The sequence below is a fragment of the Macrobrachium nipponense genome, chromosome 2, assembly GCF_015104395.2.
Source record: "Macrobrachium nipponense isolate FS-2020 chromosome 2, ASM1510439v2, whole genome shotgun sequence".
In the NCBI taxonomy this organism is placed as follows: domain Eukaryota; kingdom Metazoa; phylum Arthropoda; class Malacostraca; order Decapoda; family Palaemonidae; genus Macrobrachium; species Macrobrachium nipponense.
This window is the reverse complement of record NC_087201.1, coordinates 96,510,382-96,516,569: the sequence shown is the minus strand read 5'-3', so window position 1 is coordinate 96,516,569 and position 6,188 is coordinate 96,510,382. Positions and strand designations below refer to the sequence as shown.

Sequence of the window (6,188 nt, the reverse complement as noted above, 5' to 3'; positions counted from 1 at the left end):
CCGAAATGCTGTTTATATAGTACTGGTCTCTACTTCTCAAGTCTTGTCTATCAAAATATGGCGCTCAAAATGTAGTGATAATCCAGTTGTCTAGATATAAATTAACATTAAAAAATAATAAAATGCTGTTTTTAAAGCTACCAGAAAGAAGGGTGACAAGTATTCATTACTTCAGGAAATTATTAACAGGGTCTTCCTATATCCTTTTCACATATAAGTTTCTTCCCCTATACATCATTTTTTGTTTACGGTTAAGGTTTCTTCATCTGCTTTGCTAAAGAATAGCTCTCCCAAATCCACTCACCACACGACTGAATGTCGTTTACAGTCATTTTATTACAATGTAGTCGTCATGATTGAACAGAGGAAATCAGGATACGGATACAGTTGATAACATTTGAAATCTCCTCCTTTGTAGCATTCGTAACCCCCCCGCCCCCACCTCCTTCACATTTTACTCGCGCATATCATAGTTAATCAGTCACATCAGAAGGACTATGAGAATTCGAACGATCTGCATTCCCATAGATTTTTTTCCAGAATCAAAAGGGGCCATAAATTCTCCACAGCATTTCATATATGCAGAATAAGTACATAAATTTGCATTGAAAATTACATTAACCCATAGGCATTTGAGTATTTAGAGTACTCTTTCTTACCGTGAGAGATTCATGAATGGGCAAGTTTGCATCCGGTGTCTCACGCTTCCTATTCGGTTTACTTGAAGATTACAAAGTGCGGATCCACTTGTCTTATAAGTGGCCATAGCACCAACGCTCCTCTGGCTTCTGCCATAGTCAAACGCTTCAACGCTGATTCATAATCTCCTTTTCATGATTACCCAGACTGTCTTATTCCCTGCGACTGCCATAAATTGATGGGCTGAACAAATAAATTTTATGCTGCAGCTTTTCTATTATTAACTGCACACACACACATACTTACACACACACACACACACACACACACACACACACACACACACACACATATATATATATATATATATATATATATATATATATATATATATATATATATATATATATATATATATATATATATATAATTAGTTCCACAAGATACTTTTTAAACCTTCTACGTTCTTCCAAATGCACTTGATGGATAAAGAAGCGAAGAGTAACTCTTTGTTCCATTTAATGAGAACACATTCACTGGATTTTAAACAACAATATTCATAAGCATACTTAGGAAAGAGAAAGGCGTCTGAAGAAGAGTATGTTAGAGCATGTATTAGTACTAGGTTACACAATAGATGGAAGCATGAGCTGATAGATGTAATGAAGTAAAGGGACGTTATTTGGTTGAAGCAAAAGTGAAGAATGATGAAATCTCAAGTTTGCGTGCTGAAATTGTTGTAGTATGTATAAGGCCTACTGGACAAAGGTAAGTTTGATAAGAAGGATATGATAAGAGTTCTGCTATTTTCCTTAATAAATTATCAATTATATTTTTGAACACCAGATAATTCAACTATGAATTTCTTTCAGACATCAAATATTTCTTTCTTCCTACAATTTTGTACCGGAGTTCTTGTCTTTCACACTTCTTCGTTAATATCATATTCTTAATTTTTTAGGAAACTGTGTGATTGATCGATTAATTAATTGATTGTGAGTTTTGGGAACTGAGGCAAGTTGCACCCTCTCGTTTTGTCTATTTTTCAAGTGTGTTACAAAATTCTGATTAACTAAAAGCTTATACTATATCTAGACGACTGTTTCGTAGATATACGGGGCCAATTAGCACATTACCCCAAAATATAAAACTAAATATTCACCTACACTGAGTATTTTCAAATAGCCCCCTTTTGTCTCAGCAAACACTTGAAGAGTATAGTTTTTATATCTAATGCTGGTAAATTTTGAAAGATATTTTCGAATCAACAATTACCAAGTAATAATAATAATAATAATAATAATAATAATAATAATAATAATAATAATAATAATAATAATAATAATAATAATAATAATAATAATAATAATAATAAAAGGCAATACGAAACAATTCTTTCGACTTTTTCCCCACAAGGGAACTATCAAAGAATGTGCTCATGGTGGAGTGGTTGCTCTACCTTCAACTACTACCATGCTCATCCATTTTATCTCTGTGGCCAACCTTATCAAAACACGAACTTCTCACCTAGTCAATTCAGCTCATATTGTTTTTTTTTTTTTCTTATCAGCTTTTCGCTATCTTCCTTACCTGTTTAATCAAAACCCTACACTTCATGTATAATCATTTAATGCCGTCCCCCAATAAACTTGCAGTCGCGTATGTCACCTTTCCATTTATATTAGAGAGAAAGTATTTCCTTAACAGTTTATCAAGACACCTTTTTCTCGTCCATAGTAAAGGGCTTACGCGATCCCAAACACCCAAGTCAACTACTCAATTGCACTTTCACCTCTTTTTTTACAAGCAGATTTCACGTGCAACGTACTTCATCAAATGTATGGCGCCTTTCAATTATTCAACTTCAAGACTACTCTCTTTAAATCTTCAACAACCACGTTTACGAGATTTCTCAGATTTACATCTTATATTCTTCTATCACCCGCATTTACCTATCTATGTCCTCCACATTCAACAACTCGTCCGAATATTAATTGCATGAACGTAGGTCAGTATTTTCTTCAGACACCATCTCTCCATTTCCGTCTTTAACCTAAAGTTTAATAATTGCTCATTAGAATAACTTTCTCTGTATTTGTTTTGCAATAATTTACAACACTCTTTATTTCAACCTAAAAAAATCCACTCTCAATCTTCATCACTGTCATGTTTTTCTCTCTAAGTTCCTCCTTTGTTACATTAGTCATCACTTCTACACAATGTTCTCTTCTGACCGCTTCCCGTTTCATTAACCCACTAAATATATGTTCCTGCAGTTGACCTATGAAAGTGACAGGTGTTCAGATAGACTCGGTTCAGTCGCCGGAATTACATAAACGGTATAAATGCCCTTTAAGTTAGAGTCTGCTCAATACCCAGAATAATAAGATGGAACTTTATGAGCATTTCAAGGGAATAATGAACGTAATTTAGGGAAAACATATTTTGTTTATCACCAATTTTAAAAACTTTGTGTCGCTAAGATAGCTGGCATCCAAGCACGATAAGTGAGTGCAAGCACGAATGTTCCTGAGGAGTGAAGACCAACGCTATACCCAACGAAACTTTTAAGATTATTTCTTTTTTCCCATACACACACACACACACACACACACACACACACACACACACACACACACACACACACACACACACATATATATATATATATATATATATATATATATATATATATATATGTGTGTGTGTGTGTGTGTGTGTGTGTGTGTGTGTGTGTGTGTGTATTCATATAAGTCTATATATATATATATATATATATATATATATATATATATATATATATATATATATATATATATATATATATAATATTTTCATGGCCATAATGATAAGACAACTCAGATATTAATTGCATCTCCACTTGATAGCATAAGCAAAAAAAATAACATAGAATACTATGCGTACTGGCGTGCAATAAGATAATGAAAGCTAAGACTGACCAGACGTCGAACAGCAATATCTCACCGGAAGCATAACTATACCCTCAGACGAGCAGATATTACGACTCGTCTGTCTGAGTTTCTCAAGAACAGTTTGAATTTCATGGAATAACACTGCATTAACTTGCGATTGTATGACATTTTTTCTTGTAGCCTTTCAGTACAATTGTAGTATTGTATTTAAACTTAAGACGTGAGAACAATCTGACAAGCTGGACCATACTGGAGGACGTTCTCAGTCTTCAACGCCCATTAAGTCATTCGAACGTCGTAAAGTTAAGAGCCAATGTTTCCCAAATATTCCCAATGATTGGCCACTGAAATCACAGCCATCAGTGTCATCAAAGGTTCGTACTGCTACCTGTTTGCCTGGTAGTTCGAAATGGTCATTCTCAATAGAAATAGTGCCCTGTGATTCCTTCTAATGTGATTGCTCTCGAGATAGGATAGGCTGTGGTAGGCTGTTTGTTTATACCAAGTTTGGAGGTGGTAAATTTTGTTTGTGTACCAAAACCGATGCCTGATTTAGGTAGGTACCTAGCTTAGGTAGCCTATTACCTACCTAGGTAGTAGGTAGATAGCAGTATTAAAGTGAAAATTAGCAAGCTATTTTGAGGGCTGAAAGGTTTCAGGCCCAAAGGTTATTTTTTGCAAATTTATGAATTTAAACAATTAGTAGGTAGTACCTAGGATACCTAGGTAGGTACCTAGCCTATACTAGGTAGTACATTCCTACAGACGTATGATTTACCCTAATGCACTCGAGATCAGTTAGAGGGAACTAGGGTACCTTACCCACTACCCTACAGTACTCTGTTAGGGTAGGCTGAATCCATGTGTGGAAATATAGGTAGGTAGGTAGCTACCTAGCTAGTACTAGGGTAAAAAACCGCATGGTACAGGGGTGGACCATGTACGATCAATGTGTACAACCCCAAAAAAAGTACATTATAACGCGTCCTGACATTGGAGATGGGCATCAGACGCGACTTGTTGTTGGTGAGAAACGGAGCTAAGACTCTACTCCTGGTTGTCAGGACGCATTATAATGTACTTTTCTTGGGGTTGTACACATTGATCATACATGGTCCACCCCTGTACCATGCAGTTTTTTACCCTATAGGTAGCTAGGTACTTAGCCTCAGTGTAAGTTGAAAATGGTCATTGAAGGTTACTACGTAGGGGAAACAACCTAGTGGACTAGCTGATCCAGTCTTGCCCATTTGTTGATCCACCCTCCGAAAGAGTGCTTTAACACGTCCTGACACCCGAGATGGGCACCAGTCACGAGTCATCGGTGTTGGAAGCAACACCTCGAGACCTCTACTCTCCTTTTGAAGTAAGCTAAAGTACTTTTTCTGAGGGTGGATCAACAAGCGGGCAAAACTGGATCAGCTAGTCCAATCGGTTGTTTCCCCTAGTAGGTAGTCGTCAGCTGGTACCTACCTACTATATAGGCTAGGGAGTCCCCTCTCAACTGTCGTAAGTGGAAGTTAGCACCTTTAAGATAATTCATCATTGTTGGATGTGGACATGTACCTTAGTAGGTAGCCTATGTGTATTAGGCTAGGTAGCTATTACTACTAGCCTAGGTACTCGCTTGAAGTTGAAGCAATTTAGGTAAAGGACTAGGTGCAGTGGCGTGAATCCCGCCAATTGCCGACTGGCATGTTAACCATCCTTTGTTTGTGACACTAGGCTAACTAGGGTAAAAAACCGCATGGTACAGGGGTGAACCATGTACGATCAATGTGTACAACCCCAAGAAAAGTACATTATAACACGTCCTGACACCGGAGTGGAGGTCTTTAGCTCCGTTTCTCACCAACAACAAGTCGCGGCTGATGCCCATCTCCGATGTCAGGATGCGTTATAATGTACTTTTTTTGGGGTTGTACACATTGATCATAAATGGTTCACCCCTGTACCATGCGGTTTTTTACCCTACTACCTACCGACTAGGTAGGCCTATTTACTGTTTTTTCTTGTTTTACTTACGTCCCCACAACCGGACCAACATTGTTACATGGTTCATCCTAGGCAAGATGAACGTTGTGGTGGACGGGGTGAGCCGTGGCAAGCTTGGTCTACTGACGAAGTGGACACTGAATCCACAGGTATGCACCGACCTGTGGAAACGGTGGGGGATGCCGTTGATATGGTAAAATACAGAATGGCCGGCCTCTACTGTAGTGGCACCACCTTCCCGTAAAAGTACTTCAACACGTTGTGTAATCCAGGATAGGCATTAGTCAAGAGCCAGCACCCGTGGAGTCAACACCTTCAGACTTTTACTTTCTTCTTGAAATAAGTTTTTTTTTCTCCCAAGTCACAAATGAAGGCCATAATTTCTGATTTTGTTTACAATGTTGAGGAAATATTCTCTTCCTGTATTCTGCACTCCAGTCATAGATCTGCAAGCTTGGGCGACACACAATGCTACATGATTGGTCCGGTCTGGATGTCTGTCAGCAGCTAGAATTTTGGAATTTCACAATAGCGCTATATTGTTTTGGCTAAGTGACACTCCCACGCCCACTACCAGGAGAGAGAGAGGAACTAGCTCAGCACTGAAAATCAGTTGTTTCT

The 6,188-nt window shown here is 37.8% G+C and overlaps 1 protein-coding gene across 1 annotated transcript in view; it reads left to right on the top strand.

The window, feature by feature from the left end:
• The first annotated feature begins 3,621 nt into the window (after positions 1–3,621).
• Positions 3,622–6,188, top strand: part of LOC135220808 (1-phosphatidylinositol 4,5-bisphosphate phosphodiesterase gamma-1-like) — a 511,068-nt gene continuing 508,501 nt past the window's right edge. Inside the window, exon 1 of the mRNA XM_064258319.1 lies at positions 3,622–3,946. The gene's annotated coding sequence lies outside the window, so the exon portion shown is untranslated. The remainder of the gene's footprint in view (positions 3,947–6,188) is intronic.